This window comes from Ischnura elegans, chromosome 1 (assembly GCF_921293095.1).
Source record: "Ischnura elegans chromosome 1, ioIscEleg1.1, whole genome shotgun sequence".
Taxonomy (NCBI): Eukaryota; Metazoa; Arthropoda; class Insecta; order Odonata; family Coenagrionidae; genus Ischnura; species Ischnura elegans.
Window position 1 is genome coordinate 79690536 of NC_060246.1, and position 20094 is coordinate 79710629.

General features: G+C 39.3%; 1 protein-coding gene across 1 annotated transcript in view; it reads left to right on the plus strand.

Annotated features, from left to right (window-relative positions):
• Positions 1-17429: 17429 nt before the first annotated feature.
• The window catches only part of LOC124164140, a 143583-nt gene continuing 140918 nt past the window's right edge, over positions 17430-20094 (plus strand). The window contains exon 1 of the mRNA XM_046541342.1: positions 17430-18348. The gene's annotated coding sequence lies outside the window, so the exon portion shown is untranslated. The remainder of the gene's footprint in view (positions 18349-20094) is intronic.

Consider the following 20094-nt stretch of genomic DNA (forward strand, 5'->3'; position numbering starts at 1 on the left):
TCTGATCGTGAACTTGACTCGCTGTCTTTGAACCTTGGTGCAAAGGGGACGATTGAGCTGCAGTGACAAATCACTATATCGTCTGTTTTTGCCATGATGAGTAATTCAAAAGTTGCGTGTTTTACGCGTCGATTCTGAGTATAAAAAAGGAAGACCATATACAGATCAAGAAAAGTGGCTGCTTTCGACAAATCTCTCTTTATTTGTAGTCGGTCTTTGTATTAAAAATATTTTAATATTTGGACCCACCGTGTGAGTGGCCATAGATTTACCCATGCGCGTAGAACCCCTACATTAACTTGCATTTTCATACGTGCATCCAGTTTATATTCTCATTAAAACAGATACACCTACGCATTTAGTAGTTGTTGCTAACATGGCTCTTCAACGAAAATCAAAGTGAGATATGTTTACGTTGAAGGAATATCAGGCATCAATTTGGTCTCGGGCATCCTCGGAGCTGTGCCTCAAAAAATTAAAATTTTTGCCAAGTATTCAGACATTTAAATTTTGAAAATATAACCGGGGAGCATGGAAAGATTACATACCATAACCTCATACTATTCTCATATGTAGTGGTCAACAGGTCTAAACTAATTAACCGTAAACTATGTAATGGTGCTTTTCATCCACTCCCGCTAATTATTTGTCGTGCGCTTCATCGTAACTGATCATTCACCTAACTGAACATTCCTCATTACGTTCATTGACTGAAGCCTCTCAGTTGACTTACGAACCTACGTCTGATTATTTGCCAGTGTCACTGTCGCAGCTAGGGGGGGGGGGGTTTGGGGGATAAAGCCTCATAAATTTTTGAAAGTTTAATCCATTTTACTTAATTGCATTAATATTACTTATCGAATTTAGCAAGGATTTATCAAATGTCCCTCAGAAAGTCGTAAAATTCACTATATATCCTAATTTTTCTCTGGGAGGGCCCCTGCACCTCCCGCTTACCCTGGCGGGTATGCCATCCCCCAGACACGTATTAGTTGCGCCTAAAACACCTCCTGGCCCAAAATTACAAAACAATAGGAATAGCTGCGCCTCTGGCCAGTGTAACTAATTTACCCTTTCCCCTCCTGTATTCATCCCCAACTTCATCTCCTCCCACTCTTCATTAAGGATTAACCTGTGCAATTTTTATTAGCCGTGCGATTGTTGGAACGATTATGGTCACCGGAGCAAAAGTCTTTGCTAGCGTGGGCTGTGCGTGCTTGAAACCTACTGGGAAATTCGTTTTTCGAGCAAGTCTGCTTCGTGAGTGAGTGAGCGATTGCGTATTTTGTATGTTCCTTTGTGTTTTTTTGTTTTAGTTTTGGCGCATTTTGCACATTGATTTTCTTCTTTGTAGTCAATATATCCAATCCCTTCCTATACTCAATCCAATAACTTTCCTGCTAGAAATTACGGCCTCGGGGATTTAAAGAAGTTAACGTGACTATTTTCATGCATTCGCGAATGAGGCTGTAAAATTTTGGATTCGCGGAACCATTGATGTCACAAGGGTAAGTGCCACCCAAAATGCCTGGTCCTTACGACATATCATGGACCTCCTCCCAGTCCGCGAGGACCAAATAACGAAACCAGTTAAAATCCTGTTATGATGTGTTGATTCTTTATTTTAAAAGATCATAGGTGAAATTTTATTTCAAAATTAGAGGAACAAATTAAGCGTGACAAAAAATGGACTTTAATCCATGTTCTTTGCGACTCCAATATTACTCCATGGGACTGTTGATTTTATTTTACTGTCAGCCCATGTAATGGTAGCGAGACCTGTTTAAGGAAACGTATAACTTCCGCTCGGCATATATTTTTTCGTGGCGCATCGTTGGCGTACTACCCTACTTATGCTATCATTTTGGAGTAAAAAGAGTAGACTGTAGTTAACATTTGCCTAGGTCTAGTGTTTGAAAATTTTACCACGATATTTTCCTAAATATAAAATTTTCGAGTTTGAGATGCATTAAATATTGATTAGGGTTTAGGTACTCTGAAAATTTTAGAATGATACCCCAGGTTGGAATGAGTAATGCGTTGTGAAAAAAAAACAAAACACTCCAGGTCGAGCGGGAGTGATGTGTCCTCTTAATGCGATTCTGCAATGGCGATCCTGACGATAAGTCGCTCAATGACCTCGGTAGTTGCGAGTTTAAGTGTATTTTTGAATGACACTGATTCTTCTTCATTCAAACGGGATGGATCGAAAAGGAGAAATTACTCGTTGATGAACCTGATTTAAAGGAGAAATGAGAGAAAATTATCAGACATCAAACTGTCGGAATTTATTACTGTCAAGTCTTCCTTAGTGTTCTACATCTATAAAGGGGGATTTTTCTATCTGTCAAGGTACACTTTTTCTGGGTTTAGAGACAATTTTGTGGATTCAAGCTACTTCTGCTGAGTTTTGGACACGCCGTGTCGCCGCTTTCGTCGAGTGTGCATATTTTCCTTCCCATAATTGATTGCTCACTTCGTGTCTACAAATGGTAAGTTTTTACGTTGCGGTCGTAAAGCGGTGGTGTGAAAGTTCGTATCCCCTTTGGGAAAACGTTTATCAATATTCGTGTGTGTATATATTTATTTTGGAGGTGTATATTCCGTCCATTGCTTCCATGTTCGATTCAACAGGCTCACAGTGGGGCCAAATGCTTAAAAGGTGGTCATAATTATTAAATATCATGTAATTTGTTTGAAATTTGGAATATAACCGTTTTAGAGGTCGCTAATTCCGAATATGATGTTGAAATATAAATAAAATTTATATTTGGCCAAAAAATTGGAATTTTTGCTAAAATAAGACAGTAATTGTTCCTCATGTCCAGTAAAAAGGGGGAATATTTTTAATTATACTATATTACGAATATGAAACTGATTTTGAAAATTATATGAAATACATTTCAAAGCTTTGAGGCAATCGATTAATAATTTTATTAATTATTTTAAATAAATATCATCATTTTATGGCTATTTTTAATTTTCAAACATTCTAAACGAATTAATTTCCGATATTGTTACATGTATCTTAATGTACACGTTATAAGCATGTATACATACTTATGGCTTAAATATATATCCTGGAAAATAATAAGGTAGCAAAGATATTATAAAACATTATTGTATAACAGTCAATCTGCGTAGAATATGAACAGGCCCGCGACCACTCAAAAAAATGCAAACACTAAATATAATCTATCTCTAATTCGTCCCATGAATAATTATCTAAGCACAAAACAGCATTATTGAATAAACCCACTTATTATTTTAAATATAAAATGAAAACTCTTAACTTAAATGTCTTTTTAAGAATATATAAAAAGTTAACAAACACATTTACATCACACATTATTATATAGTAGGGTTTCTACGTTGAATATGAAAAGAGCTGCGCACACAGGCTTATAAACGTAAACAAAAATTTCAATCAGACTTCGTTCCATCCAAAGAATCGTCTACCGATTCCGATGAAGATCCTGATTATATCAGATAGGATTCCTACAAAATATTCATGGCTCCGGAACATAAAATTGTCGATGACTTGGACCGCATCACAATCTGACTTACAATAATCGAGTCGGAATGTAACATCAATCTCATAACCAAGTCCACTACAGTTTTTTCCTCGAGCACTTTCGGGTAAAATCTTCCCTGAATTTCCTCAACAGTAATGTTGTACGCTTCCTGCGCTTCCTCTGACATTTTTTCCGATTGGTAACAATGAATTTTGTATGGAATTCCTTTCGTGCAACAGTATTTAGGGTAAACATTGTTGGCATGCAAAACCAGTGATATAATTCAACAATAGCCGGGCTGTTTAGATAGAATACACTTCGCAGATATCTATATTTATTCTATAGCCAGAAGACAGCTTGTAAAACAGTATTAAATCTCTAAAGAAGCTCCAAATTGAGGCCTGTTATATTGGCGGAAATTTCAGAGTTCTCGAGCTGTGTTGTCGTCATTACTACTACCATACACCTGCTTTGGCCGGTTTAAACTAAGCTCCTTTTTAACTTCTTCTTCTTCTTCGGCTCCTCCACCCATTTTTAGCGTTTGTATTGCAGATCTGCCAGGTTTTGTCTTACATTCTGAAAGCCACTTGCAAGCAGCATTCGAAATTTCGAATCCATGCATGCAACGTGGTTAAACTACATTAGGGATATCATTCTTTACTGGACGAGATATTATAGCATCAACTTTGTACATACTTTGTCTTGAGTCTTTGTTGCGTCAATTTATTGCAAAAGAACTCATTTTGTTACGCTGATTATAAAGTAAGTGCTCTCTCCTGCATGCAACGTGTCAACGAGCTGCGCGCTTCGGCGTCCATACGGTTGGAGGTTACTTACGTATTTCTTCATTAATTCGCGAAGGGGCGGGTTGGGGCGGTTAATTTTTTTTTGTTTTGATAGCCGAGAGTTGTGGCTACAATAATATAACTATATAAGAGCACTGCTATATAACTTAATGATATTCGTATTTTTATTTTTGAATAAAAGTTGTGCAATTTATTTGTTAATATTTATGTTGATAATAATTTTAATTTTGTTTCAATGTTATGGTAAAGCAACATTTGTTATCTATGCACATTGATGCGTTGATTCTATTTTTTAAATTTTAAATTAACCAATTGGGTAGCTGAGGAGGAGTCTTGAAGATGAGGGTATTTCGAAGCGAGAGGGAGGCTATGTATCCCAGCAGCGCACCTGTCACTTTGAAAGTGATTTTTACGAAGAGGTGAACACTTACCTGCTTCTCAAACTTATTTCTCAGCAGATCAAATAAGTGTCTTCCCAACCATGTAAAAATAAATCATAACCCCGAACTTTTATTTTTCTAATTATGGCCACCTTTTTTGGATTTGGCCCCACTGTGCGGCTGTGGAAGCTGAAATCAAAGTCATATTCGTTACTTCAGCCGCCTGCGATATATGGGCGTACCCAGCTAGGGATAGGAGGGGACAGCTGCCCCCCCCCAGAAGCAAAAATCGCAAATGTCTTTGAGGAAAATAATATTTTTTCAAGGAAATAATTTTAATAAATAATTAAGGGCTGCTACGTTTTCCTTAAAATGTTGGTTTCATTCACCTCTTCCTTGCTAAAATCTTACCTACAGCTTGAACAACCATGGCTTCCCCCCCTAGTTTTGATCCTGGGTACGCCCTTGCTGCGATAGAAGTTTTGTTTCATGTTCTGGTGTGGAGTTTTGATTCATGGTAATTCATCCAGCGAATCGTTTGCTTTAGTCGAGCGTATTTTGCCTACCTTCCCTCCTTCGGGCGTATTGCGATGAATGCTGCCTTCCGGTATGGCGCATTACGTCGTTCTTTTCAAATTTCTGTATCTTTGATGGAACTGTATCCTTGGGGAAGTTGCATCCGCAGCAAGGGCGGATACAGAAAACACTCAAGGGGGGGGCGCAAAAGATATATTGAGTTGCCTTTACTTTTTATCGCGATATCGCAACAAAAAAAATCAAGTCACAGGCAGAGTAAAAAAAATTTTAATTAATGTAATTATACACATATATAAGACAATGCCATCTTATGATATAAAAAAGTCACAATCGTGGTTCTGCCATGTTTGCCAATACGGCCGGACCCGCAAGGGAGGGGCGCGCGCCCCCCATCTGTATCCGCCACTGATCCGCAGTATGTTACTATTGCTCTGAAGGCCTGATTTTATCACATATGAAATTATATTGGCAGTATTCAATTACGTTGTTTTTTTGTAAGGTGGTTAAGGAAGAGCACCTTCCATCAAATGTGTATGACATATAGAAAGTATGGGGTACCCGCCATCTTCTTTGGATCGTAACGAATTTTTTAAAATATTGAGGGCGTCCTGATTGATTCAGACCTATTCCTTGAAGGGCTGGATTCCCTCTTTATTTCCTGTAAATTATAAGCAATACTATTATAGTGAAATGCTCCCGTTGTATTGCTCTTGGATGCCTTTTTATTGATAATTTTTAAGAGATCTCAAAGTCAACTGAGAATGGGGTCCTAAGACACTTGTCTCGAGTTAATTTTTATAGGTATAAATTAATGATAAGAATTTTAAATAATTTTATTTAATAACGAATTATAAGTGAAGAGTTTTTTTTTTCTATTTCGGTTCTCATTTCCAGAATATTCTTTCTTTTTGAAACTATTCGTCATTTGTCGCGTGCGCTTGTGTTTGGTCCCCCTAGAAGAAGCGATTAGATGATTCGAAGTTTCCGTAATATTTCTCGTTAGCTGGTACTGAAAGTCAACCGCTATTTGTAAAACGATGGTGGTAACATTAAAAATATAGCAATATAATGTAGCAATAATTATGATATAGCAATGTTGAAAATACTTAAAGCTTCAACAAGTCGAGGGTAAGTGGCTTCGGAGCCAGCTGCGCATTGTTTTCTTTTGGCTATCCGCGTTGTACTGCTTAAGTTGAAGATAATATTATAAGGCCTCAAATAAACTTACACTGAAAATACCAAGCCATCAAGAATATTGCTGTTGATATTTTTACTTTTTATTCTAATACTCATGTTTCTTAAGTTTACTTGCTGTCATGACCTAAGACCGTGGTCATGACTTTGGTATAGAATCATTGGAAGTGACGCACCCACACGTAATCTTTTTATTCTAACAAAAATGTTTTCCATTGTTGTGATCAAGATAAAAGTGCGCCATTTTTTCTAACGCTCATTAATTTTTCATGTTTTTTGTGTTCCGGTGTTATGTCTGCATTATCCGTATTTTTGTGTACTCCAATCGGGATTGAGTGGGATAAGGGATGGCGCGTGTTTCGCTGGTAGTTTGCGTGACTGGCAAAGTTGCTCCGGTATGGTGCACCTTTAATTTTTGTCGTTCAGAGGAAGGAGTCTTTTAAAGAAGATGGCGAACCTATTACGTGGAGGAATAATGCCCATGTGGACAGAAGTGCTCGACCGAGCACGTTCCGTGGCCTAAATTTAGAAGTAATGAGGCCCAGCTCGAACCCTTTTATCCTCCGCTTATTAGGTATTTTATTATTTCGTTGGTAAGATGGAAAAGGCAATTAAAAATTGATTTGTTTAAATACCCGGACGTGACAGCTTGGAGGTTGATTGCACTTTCCGTAGTGCACGTGGTAATTGATAATTTGTTGTAACAATTCTTCAGGCAAAGGAAACTGACAAACGTATATATTTATCTTATTTGCAACTGACCAGGTCTTATTCATTCCTTTACAAGTTTTTGGATGAATATATGAAGAAAAGCGCGCTAGCCTTATACTGAAATAAAATCCGACGAAAATTGAGTGGAGTTCAGCAATCCAAGATATAAAATTTTAGTGTTAAATAGAACCCAAAATTCTGGCATTTCACTATTACCGCATCATGTTTTCAAGATCTCAGATTCTGGGAGAGTCGACGGTTCCGTTTTATGATATTAACTCGCTTTCGCTCGCATGGGGGCTATGCTATCTCCTACCTCTCACCTGAGACTTTTTTTGGCCACTCTGCCTGCTCCTGCAATTTGTCTGCGTTCGTTTCTTAAGAATTGTTTTTTTGTTACATCTAACCTTAGCTTGTTTAAAAATAGAAAATTTATTGGGACAGATTTTCCTTGGGTTGCAGACGATTTTAATGGGAGTCGATTCTATAACGTCTTTGTCGTATCTCGTCTCGTTTGCCCCAAACATTTGTGTAAGTCAGTGGTCGGGAGTAGGTTTTTTAGTATAAATATTACCCTGTAACTATTTTGTCAGGCCCATGCTGGGCAACCACGTGGGGATCCCGAAATCTCCGTGTGTAGACGGTATAAGCTCTTGTCATATGGAACGAAAAATTACTGTTTACGAACTTTTTACGAAATATCAGAACTCATTAATCGACAAGGCGAATGATTTTTTCTCTGTGGATCTATCGCACGATAGTCTATATTAGTTTATATTAGTCTAGGTGGTGTTGCCCGAGCCCCCTCAAAAATTCGTTATAGGTCTGAGGAAAAAATTGTCAGGTTTATCGATTTTCCCCGGAGTGTCCAGATATCGATATTCGAGTTATCAGGGTTCTAATGTTGATCATATGACTCTTCTAAAATGCTCAAAAAACTTAAAACTCACTACTTATAAAATTTACCGGGGCAAGATCCCCGGTTTGGGCTCCCCAATATTTTTTGTAAGTCGGCATCCCTGATTTACATTCTTGTAATTAGTCGGGTGCCTTTTGAATATCTCACAAAGGAAAGTTATGCATGCTGCAGAAGGGACCGCAGATAGTTTTGGATTGCCATTCTTTTAGAGAAGGCATGACAAAATTTGCTTTCTCTTTTGCTTAATCTTCATCCTCTAAATTATTATCAAGTCTCATGCCTGCTTGTATTTCTTCATTAAATGAAGTTAGCAGTTCCCGCCTTCATCATTACTTCTTGTTTTTTGCTGATTTGTTAAAAACCAAGTCTTCGCCAAACCCAATTCAAAAAATTATAAAAAAATGAAAAATTGCGCGCGTGAAATCACGACGCGTATTGTAATAAACAAGCACAAACATTTTCTATGAAGGGATTGATAATATTTCATGTCGGTCAAGATAGATTTTTTACTTCTCGTACTACTTTTATCAAGCTACATTAAGCTCGGTGTTTCGCAAGATGGAGGGGTGTAGGCCAGCGCTTGTTTTTGTTCACACACGTGGTTAGGGAACTTTCCGTAGTAGATTGGAATGAGATGCATCTGTAGTACACCATATGAAGGACGCATTACCCTCTTTCGAGCGTTCGTATTTTGGTATTATTCTCGACGTATCACTGATTTTAAACGTAATATTCCACCTTGAAATTTTAAGGATTTATGGAGGCAACCACAGGCAACATTTTCGTTTTCCTTAAATCATCATTATCATCAGTCAAAAATCGTAAGATTGGTTTGACGCAGCTCTCCATTTTGCTCTCCTACCCGCTAGCCTTATCGTAGTAACGTATTTCTTTTCTTTTACGTCCCTAAAAACCTGGCTTCTGTTGCTCATTCAGGGCCGCCCCTAGCTCTTATTCTCGTCCACCTGTCCTTTGACGATCGTCTTCATCAGGCCATCATGTCTTATGATGTGGCCGACTAAGTTGTCCTGTCTTCTACTTAGTGTTTTTAAAATACTTCTCTTTTCACTCACTCTTCTTAGCACTTACTCATCACTTACTTGGTCGATCCATTTTATCTTCATGATTTTTCGGTAACACCACATTTCGAATGCATTCACTCTAGACTTCTCTGCTGCTGTCTTAGTCATTAAAGAGACTCGCCTCTATAGAAAAATATTCCATTGAGAAATGGGTATGAAAAACTCCTTGGGTATAAAACCTCCTTGAAAATATTGTGGTATAATTTTCATATTTAAGATTGAGGTAAATGTCAAAAAGGGCCTAATTGGACATTTCGAGATGATTGAGTAAGTTTTAAACGAATAATAAGTCATAAAAAAGGCCGGTCTAGAGGGAGTGATGATTGCGTGCTCCCTCTTTTCCCAGCCCAAGAATGAGCCTTCCGAAGGCCTTTATATCATTTCTTTCATTGAGAATGAGCCTCGACTTGCGTGAGCAGCGATCACGCAGGAGTGCAGAATAAAAAGGAAATTGGACGTGACCTCGGTTGGTAGCGGCCTTGACCGTGGCATTTTCACGGTGGGATTCTCTTCCCCCCAGTAATAAATAAACGGGTTGAGGGTGGGGGAGCCGGAGCTGTCCCGGTGCGTAATCCTAAGAATTTCGTGCGTGCTTTCTCTTAAAGGAATCACCAGCCACTTCTGTAGGTGAGTGAAAAATGTATCGGGGGTTGTATCCGATGTTGGTGTATTTCGATTAATTTTTTAAGACTCTTATGTAGTAAAAAGTCGACGGAACTAAAATTTTGCTATTGTAAACATCCAATATCACGGATTGCTGCCGTCCGTGTCCTTTTGTAATGGGTAATTTTCTCAGGAAATATTATGAAAAGGGCTCCTTGTTTACCATGTCACTGATCAAGGTTCAATTCTTTTTGACGGTGGAGATATTTTATTCTAGGATGCGTCCACTTTTTCGGTACATACAGGACACATTCGCCGGGTGAGACGTTGGACTCCGTATTTCTCTATCGATAACAATAGTGTGTGTGTATCGATGACAGATTTCTCTCCTGTTGTATGAGCTCTCAATAGCACCTCGAAAAAAAGCAATTGCCCATCGCACTAATAGCCTTAGTTGTAGGTAATATCAGGATTTGACTGCCGACCAGTTTTTTTTTCTGTATATATAAAAGAGAATATCTGTTTGTCAGTCCGCTGTGTTCGGTTGCACGGATTACAACTCGGAGTTAGTACATATATGCAATCGTTTTTTCCATTGTTTGCTGTTCTGCGCGCTTACTAATCGTGCAATGTGATCATGAAATCCAAGTTCCAAGATTATCACTTCTCTGGGTTCTCTTTCCCGAGCAACGCCGGGTGGCCTGATATTTTCAAATAATTTTAACAATCAGCGTTCGATCTGGCTAAAAGTACATCCCTCATCTTCGATTGAGTTCAAATTCGGGAAGAATCTCATATTGTCATCGCCATGTATTTGACATAAATCAGTACCATAAGAGGCAAAACTTCATCGTAGCAAGGGAAAATTGAGAGAGCAGAGCAATGTAGTATGCTTTCCGATTCACTGGTACATTTAAACTTTGATTTATCCAATTATTGGCTAATGGAAAAGATGTAAGACTCTTCCTGCGCAAATGCATTCTAAGGAATGCAGACAGACTCATTTATATCGACAAACAGGTTAAAATAATTCTAGTAACATTCCCAAGTTGGTTAAGCTTCTGCAGACCATTCTCAATGAAGAAAATAGATTGCTAGCCAAGCAACCGCGTAAATATGTTTTAATTTTCCCCTCAAAGGAATAAAAAAATCACTGAGGCCTCCAGCTCGCGATGGTAAATGTAGAAAAATTCATTAAAAATCGCTTTTATTCCTCCCTAAATGTATTTTAGTAAATTAATTTTAAAATATGCATAGTATATTTTCTGCGCACTTGTCATGCGGAAGATGTCGCCCATACATGTTGTAACAATTGGTATTATTTTTGAGGATTGATGTTTTCAAGCATGCTAATACCATTTCTATTTGTTAATAATGCTCTTTATTGTATTGTGACTCCCATGCCAAACACGCTTAGTGTCTAGTGGGGGTTCTACATATATAGAGAAACCGATTTAGTCCCAATGACTTTCAGCTCAAGGCAAGCAGCTCTGGTTCCATTGTCTTTAATTAGTAGTTTGTACTACTGTGTGGTGAGAACAGTAGTAGGCTTTAGTATGGTTGGTTAATTTGATGATTTGCGTATTTTATATACAACGCAGCATACTTAGATGCCTCCCTAGGTTGCTGGAGTGGGTATGATTAAGTGAGGCCAAATAAGTTTCCCTCCCCTAGTGAGTGGTCGGTGGAAGGAGGAGATCAGGCGGTTAGCGGGGTGCCCCTCACAACGCACGCTTCCCTCCTAATGGCTTTCCTGCTTCCCCTTTGTTTCCCTTTGAAGTTTTTCCTTCGTTTGTTTTTCCTTGAATGTGCCCCCGTAGGGAATTTTACTTTTTTCACATACTATCGGTAATCCCTTTTCAGCCATGATGCTTCGGTCATTTTGTGCGTAGTTTTCGCGGGTTGTCCGGGCGAGGATTGAGAACGCGAAGAGGTTTTGATGGCGAGGATATCTGCGAAAGTGCTCTCTTGATGACACGGTAGAATTGCTGTGAAATCTAATGACAAAAACCTAATAGGGATAGCCTCTGATACCTCTCGCGATATTTTTAATTCAGCAGTTACTTCAAGCGCTGGAGACGATGATTAACAAATGATGAATTTTTGAGATTTTATTTTAACCCTTTGCATTTTATTGCTGAATTTAATTTTTTTGTTTAGCAACGTCTTCGTTGCCCTCTCCGATAGTGTGGGGAGCATGAAGATCCGAAATTTTCGGATTCTTTTCGTGTTGCTTAGTTTCATAGTAGAATACCCGTTTTTTGTCCTTCATTCATTTTCTTACATTTTCAAAACTAGTGGAAGTATCGTTTATGACCCTTAGGAATTAAGAGCCTTGGTGATAAAATAGAATATGCTAAATTTTGAACTGCACGTTGTGAGTTGTGATATTGTACAAAAAAATTATTAGTTCATTTCATATTTATAACAAGTCATTTTTAGAAAAAAATCCATTTGTTTACATTATTTCGGCTATCACAATCAGGAAAAAGGTATTAATAGCAAAAATCTCTGTATTCTTCTCGTAAGTATGAAGAGATATCTGAAACACAAGTCTGCGAACACATTAAATATTGCCTTGATATATATATATATATATCGTGCCGTATATTTTCTGTGTTTAATTTTTCTTTGAATTCATGACATCAACGGAAAATTCCCCGGCGTAGCGAGTGAAGCTTGAGTCGCCGTGAATTGATGATTGATAAATAGCGATCGGCAGGCTATTTGCGTCACTGTAGTAACTCCGTATTTCACTCTGGTGCTCTTTTCATGCATTGGCATATCCGATTACTATATGTTGCGGTGTAAACCAAACGAAGGTAAGCAAGTTGCTCAAGCGCTTCGGTGACGGATTTCAGTGTGATTTCCGAGCCTATTGTTTTCCTGAGAAACTTGCGTAACTTTTCAGTATGGTGGCATAATTTTCCCGGCTTATTTAATAATTTTCATGCTCAGCGATTTCGTAGGAACAGAGAAAAAGTCGAGAAGTTTGTTGATCAAGTTACCGGCAAGGTCGCAAAACCGCTGGTGCTTCCTTCAGAATGATGTGAATGCATTTTATTTATAGAGATAGCTGGAGCCACATTTTCACGGACCCTGTAAGGTGCAAGGTTTCTTTCGAAGAAATGTATTGCAGCGTGTGGAAAATGATATGATGATACCCTACACCCGGGGAAACAATGAGTAATCTACCGTCCTAACGGCAAATAAAAAACTATTTTTGAGCCACCGAAGATTTATAAAATTATTTTCTTATCTTAGCCATTACCACTTATCTCGTGATTATTGGTATGCTACTGTGATGATTAATTTTCCGGATCCCGTAATCTTAAAAAGAACCTGTAGTGATTGATTCCATGAATCGATCCGATTTCACGAAATTGCTCAGATTTAGCCGTGTAGTTTTCTGGGTTTATGCGAGATAGTGGGATAATATATGTGTACTAGTTAGCGGCCTAATTTATTCTCAAGTGGTATATGGGAGCAATATTAAGGAGTCTTTGTGGTGACTGCATGAGCGTATGTGACCGCAGATAGAAGATTTCTAAGGAAGAATTTGACAAATCTGAAAAATTAAACTATAGCGTATAGTAATTGTAGTACGTAAATAATTGTTTTACAATTGACCATTCTATTAAAATGCGAATTTTGGACGAGTTTTATGATTCTCATGGAGATGATGATTCTCCTATCCAGCGCTTTTACCCCAGTAGTATACTCTGATGTATCCCTATTGCTTATTTTTACGAATAATCATTTGCCACATCAAAATCAAGCTACTATTGTAAATAGCATGAAGAATGGAGATAAGGAAAATATTGATGTTAGACTAATTGCCCTTCAGTGTAAAGTAATGAAAAATGTAATACCTGATTTTATAACCTATTCTGAGGTTACTTTTGAATATAACACACATAATTTGAGACTCAAATCAAAACCGTTTGATAATATCTAAGAAAGAAAATCTCTGAAAAGAGAAGAATAAGATCAAAAGATTTCGATTCGATGTTTTGACCGCAATCGTAGATTTGGTTGGTAAGGATGAATACCTTTGCAATCTCATTGTATTCTCTCCCCTCAGAAAGCCCTTGGCACGGGACTTTCACTCACCCACTTATTGCTAGGAGATAGGATTGGGATTGTCCGCTTCTTCCCTGTGAATTTCGATTTTGATTCCCATATTCTCGACCACCTGCGGTTTCCCAATATCCCAAGTTCTAAAAATCAGATAAACGTGCCGTGGGGACATTGGACTTGTTGTCCCAGAAAGGCTTCCCTCGGATTATCCTCTGGGCTACAACACGCTGCCAAAGTAACGGGGAAAATAGTTTATTTCGGCCGGGATAGGAGGGAAACGAGATGTAAACGAATGATAGACTAAATTTCACAGGTGGCTTTCCCTCTCTTACTCCTTTCAATTCTATCTGAAACATAGTTATTTGCAATGTCCATATTACTTTACCCAAAGATTTTGTTCACAATGAAAAGTATCCTTTACTATTACGTTAGTTTTATTGTTATTCAAAGAGTGGAAAAAAGCCATTTTTCAACGGCGATTTTCAGAAATAAATGCCACTTTTCTGTAAAATTTGAAAATTATCTGTGCCTTAACTCATTTGGTTGCACATCATAGACTTAATTGGAGTTTTTGTTTCAGTAGGAATACTCGAATGGCCAATTAAGAAGATGCCACAATATTTCTCTAAAAAAGTGAAGAGAAAAAAGTTGTAACTAGTTCTACAAAACCTTTTTCTCATATTTTTGATTGTTCTCATCACCAAAAGAATTGAATCATTGCGAGAGACGACCTGATTTGGTTGTTTTTTATTATTTTTTTGAATCTTTGTCCGCCCAAAAAGTGATTTTTATTGGTGATATAAGAAAATAATGACTGAACGTGGAGCATTTATCTTACAATTAGAGTGCTCAAGTGTGAGCTGAATTTCTTGAAATCAGCTAGTTGAAGTGAGTTATATTGATGGAATAGCGTATCAACATCAGATATCTTTAAAGATGTCGTTTAGCGTGGGATTATTAAATCTTTGTGGAGCACAATTCTACTGGAAAGAGCTGGTGAAGGGTCCTTTCCGCTTGGGAGAAAATACATTGATCATGAGTTTGGTAGACGGTGAAATAGAAGTTAATGCTTCACCAAGATGGTCATTGTTTATAAGACAAACAGGAATCTGTTTTAATTATTCGTCGCTTATTAATTTAAATAGTGGCGGTAGGCTTTTATTGTTCGAAAACATTAGTTGGCAGTATTGGAATTCATAATTGCTATGCTATCCTCTACCGTGAATTGGTAGCTTCTGCCTAAAATGTTTTTTTCTTTTTCGTGGCAGTCATTATGATGGAATTCAAAACCGCTATATCGCTTGGCGGGCATTATTGAAGGATAAATGGAATGATACATTTTGCCTTATATTTCCCAAATTTCGCACTGTACCTTTTTTTTCTCAGTCTTATTTGAGATGATTATAAGATAATAATGACCAAACGTGGAACATCTTAGAGTGCTCAAGTGTGAGCTGAATTAAAAAAAATCAATTAGTTGAAGTGAGTTATATTGATGGAATAGCGTATCAACATAAGATATCTTTAAAGATATCGTTTAGCGTGGGATTATTAAATCTTTGAGGAGCACAATTCTACTGGAAAGAGCTGGTGAATGGTCCTTTCCACTTGGGAGAAAATACATTGACCATGAGTTTGGTAGACGGTGAAATAGAAGATAATGCTTCACCAAGATGATCAAATGATAAGTAGGTCAGATGAAGAGGGATTCGGGAAATAGAACAAGGACATTGTGAATTTATATTTGTATAGAGTGGAAGCTGTTCCCCAGTAAACCAGGGTTTCGATGAGTATCTAATGATAAGTTTAATTCCCTATGAATTATCCTGATCAGTTCTATCGGACTTCTCACCGGTGGGTGAAATAAAAAATGCAGATGTTTCTGGCGATTACTCTACAGTGGCAGTCTTAAGATGTTTTTGTCGTACATCTTGAATCTGAACAGCTTGCATACACGGGCTTCTTGCTCGATTTTAATTGGTGTAACGACGGCAACTTTGATTTCTTAGCTTGGTGTAAAGCCCTGGAAGACCTCGTGTCTCTACAGTGCCTTATGATAATGCTGTGATACTCGGCCGTAGGATTTTGCCCTCGCATTTAAGAGCGTAGCGTCTCTGGTTCCTCAAATTATTTATATCTTCATTTTTTCTTCCTTTCATTTAATTTTTCTTTGCCCATCTTATTTTTTTATATCTTTTTATTTCTTATTTTTTAAAATCATTTTTTACCTTTTCCTTTCACGTTTTTCAAAAATATTATTTTCCATTTTTCTAACTTTTTAAGAGATTTCTGGAGACCCTTTAAGCGATAATTATACAGCCCATCCTAAAGTTACTCTCCTGTATTAAGTAGTAAGGCCTGCTCTAGCTGTTCGATTCAAAGCAAACAATTCTGAATTTTCGTGTATAGCGTTTAAATAAAAAGGACATCCTTAAATTTTAAATGCAATGGTGCGATACCTAGAAAAATGATTAGTCAATTGAGTTCATTAAGTCAACAATTTTCTGAACAGATTGGGCCAACCGTTGCTAATATATAGTGCTATTTTAATTTACATGACTTACATATTTTCCTTCAATTATGGCATTAATTTGCTACCAGCTCAACATGGGTGAGCTGTTAACGCAGGTATACTGTTTTTATCAAGAATCTTACATTTATCGTACTTTATATAATTTTTTTGTCTGCAAGAAAGTTACAGTCGAACTGCAATCTAAAATTTTCCCATCGCGAAAACCTGTAGAAATATATTTATATCTTTTAAATAAATTTCCAAGTAACATAACGATATAACGAGGAAATACTAATCGTTTAGAACAGTGGTCGTGGATGAATAATGTTCACGATAATGACATCTACAAATATTTTCGTTTCTTGATGGAAGTTATTGTCTGAAGCAGTAATCGTTGGTTTCTTAGAGCCCATTACACAAAGTACTTCACTTTTAACTATAAAATACTTGGTTCATGGTATACGTGAGAGGGCAGAATTCCAGTTGAGACCAAATAATCTGGAGGAAATGGAAGTAAACGAAAAATGAAATTCATAATTATGTTGTTGGAACAGTACATGTTAACAATTTAATGTGTGGGAAGTACTGGAGCGCTAATTTTGACGTTAAATTAGAAGTGTTTCCCGGAATTTAACCGAATACCGTTTTTTATTCTTCTTTAATTTCGCACTTTTTCGACAGGTCGTATTTTATCTTTTGTGGTCACGTATTACTTGTTTTTAAAACTGAAGGCATCACATTAACATTTTCAGGGTTTTTAGCGTAAACCTAGAGTCTACTTTTATATCCTTGAAATTCGTAAAGGAAAGCTTAAGTTTTGGACGAGTAATGGGTCATGAAGAAAGGCCCGGTCGACAGGAAGTGATGCATCCTCTTAACCCGGTTGTGTCCGTTTCAGATCGAGAGCTTTTGTCCCGTGACATGACGCGAGTGATGTGTCCTCTTCCCCTTCCGTTCCTTCATTCCATCGAACGCTTCAGCATTTTCCGCGACACTGCCCCTTCTTCCGCTCCTCCAGAACCTTCTCTCGCCCCACTCACTCCACCTCCGTGCTTCTCCGACCCAGAGGACTCCCTACACACCTGCACTGCTTACTTTTGCGACGCACCCCGGCTTCACACCACGCCGTCAACACCGGTAACTCATATTCTTGGAGTGTCCGAAGGTACGAGACTTTAGACCCCATGCACGGCAGTACCTACCTTAGCGACGCCGACTGTTTTGCCGGAAATTCAAGACCCCGTGTTCGGGAAATTTCCTCGGAAGAGTTACAGGGTTGTGCGGGTGAATGGGTATTCGTCACGGTTGCGAGTTTCCCTTTAATCACCGGCCCGTGCGGGGGTAAAAGAAAAATAAAACTGTGGAGAGGGTCACAGGAGGGATCGCTTACTCTTTGCCCGGTGTTTGGAAGTGGTGACAACGCAGCGGTGGGTAGCAACCCCCCTCCTCTCTGAACCCCCGCACTCGCTACTCGTAAGACTGCTTGGTCGATGAGTGTTCGTTACAGTTGCACGGTAGCATTGCCCGAGCAGGAGTAGGTACCCCCTGCCATCCACCCCGCTCCGGCCACCGATCTCGGCTCCCCTCCTGTCCGCCCCCCGGAGTGTGTTGCGCGGGTGCGGTGCGCATTGGGCAACCACCACGAGGAGAAGCCGGCTGGGGAAGCCGCGCCGGCCCCCGGTGGAAGCGGCAAGAGAGAGCGGGAGGAATCGATAGCCACACTTCCCCGCATCCCTGCATCCTCACGAGAGGTGCAGTCCGTTACCAGGTTCGCGGCTCAGTCGGCCCCTGGCGTCTCTCGTGGGGGCTTCTCGCTTTGGTTCGGCGTTTCCTCCCAGGGTTACCGGTGAGGTAGGACGTGGACTGGATCCTTTCCTACCAAGTGTTTGTTCTTCGCCGTGGTGGAGGAGTTCACGGACCCCCCTGGTGGTGTTTTGGCCCTCCTGGTGTTGCTTCCCGGGTCCGCACCACCGAAGAGGAACACCTTGGTGGGAAGCCGGGACAAGGAGGTGAGTCTGAAGGCGGCAAGGCGCGGGAACCAGGGCGCATGCGCGCGTTATTACGTCCTGTCTCTGGCTCTCACGTGCACCCCACCCCCTTCCTTTCCACCCTCTGCCCCCAACCCTGTTGACCGGGGCTTTATTTATTTTTTATATGCTGCCGTGTGTATCACCTGGCTCACGTGTGTTTACGTCCGTGTTTTCCCACCGCTTTGCCTGATCGCAGGTTCGTGCGGTCGCCTCACTTCCCTATGATCATCACCGCCCATCATAAGTGCCACAAACGTATGCTCAGCATTCGTTGCACTGTAGGTGTACGGCGTTTCTCGTAAGTTAGGAAGTCGTGAGCTGAAACAATACAGAGGAGGGATCATTCGTATTTACATCCGTAGGTGTGGTGTACGAAAGATTGCAGTTATTGCTGTAAATTTACTGACAAGGGTTTTTCTGTAGCAATAATTCTGGTATACTTTCCTTAATTTATTCCAAACATTATTTTCCATACGGTCCAATAGGACAGGAATGGGAGCTTATTAATGCTAGGAGCATATTGCGGTCTACTTTATTTAGTATCTGGTCGAAACGAAACGAAGAGTAGTTTAAGCTCATATACAGTTTTAGCGTGGTGATATTTTTGTGAAACGTTTTCCATTTTCTAGAAATAAATTTCCTACAAACGCCAGCGAAGTGTGCGATGTCACGGAATATCGGATTTACCGCTATGGAGATTCCATTTGTATGATACTATTTTTGTCTTTCAAAGCATTGCAGGTGTGAGTTCGTCGTGGTAAATAGCTAGGAGAACTGTAGCCTCGACGAGTTTCTAGTTTTCAATATTTGAGGCATTTTGTGTTTCATTGAGTGGATTTACTTATGCCGGAGATTTTCAGTAACTGCAGTTGTTGTGGAAAATAAGGAATACCAGCTGCCTTTGATGAGGACTAGGGGGTCTCGAGGAGCTGAAAAAGGGTGGATTCACCGTCGGTAATGTTACTGTACATAAGTTTATGACAATAATGACACCATGAGTTTCTCAGAACTACGGTGGATCTTGCACGATCTCCATGGAGTTCTTGGGGTCAGTATCACTCCTCATGGAAACACTTCCATCTCCTCAAACCTGGATCTTAAGGTTTAGAAGTCAATGGGCTCAATCATATATTGAATTTTATTTTCCTTTGTTCCTGGAATTAAAGTTTTTCAACTCAAGCAAAAAACCAAATAATGGATTTCGCTCCTCTCCTCTTTCCCCGTAGTTTTATTCATCTCTGTTCTATACGTTTCCACGGAGCTTTTTCCGTGAATTGTGGAAGGCGGATGTAAGTCCTATTTCAGCCCAGAATAGACTAGTTCTCTCTCTCTCGGCTCGATATTTCGCCGCAGTTGGGTGTTTCCCATTACTCCGGTCGTCACTCAATCGTGACTCTTTTATGGGTCGCGAAGGACGTTATTGATAAGCACGGCACGAAAACTATCGCGGTAGGTAGAAAGATCCTAGGGAGTCGCACGGCTCTAGCTCTTCATTTATTCGGCGTCAACAGGTGTGCTTTAGCGAGTGAGTGCCACCTTCTAGCGCGCGTGTTTTAGTCGCGACTAGTGGCGGCTAAGGTCGTCGTGTTTGCGTAGTCACCGATACAATCAAGATGGGATAGGGAATCGGCGAGGGTTCAGCACAGGAGATTTTTACTTATCATTCGTTTGTTTTCGGTGCATTCCATCCGTTGCCATGGCTACCATTCATGATTCGGAGGAGGT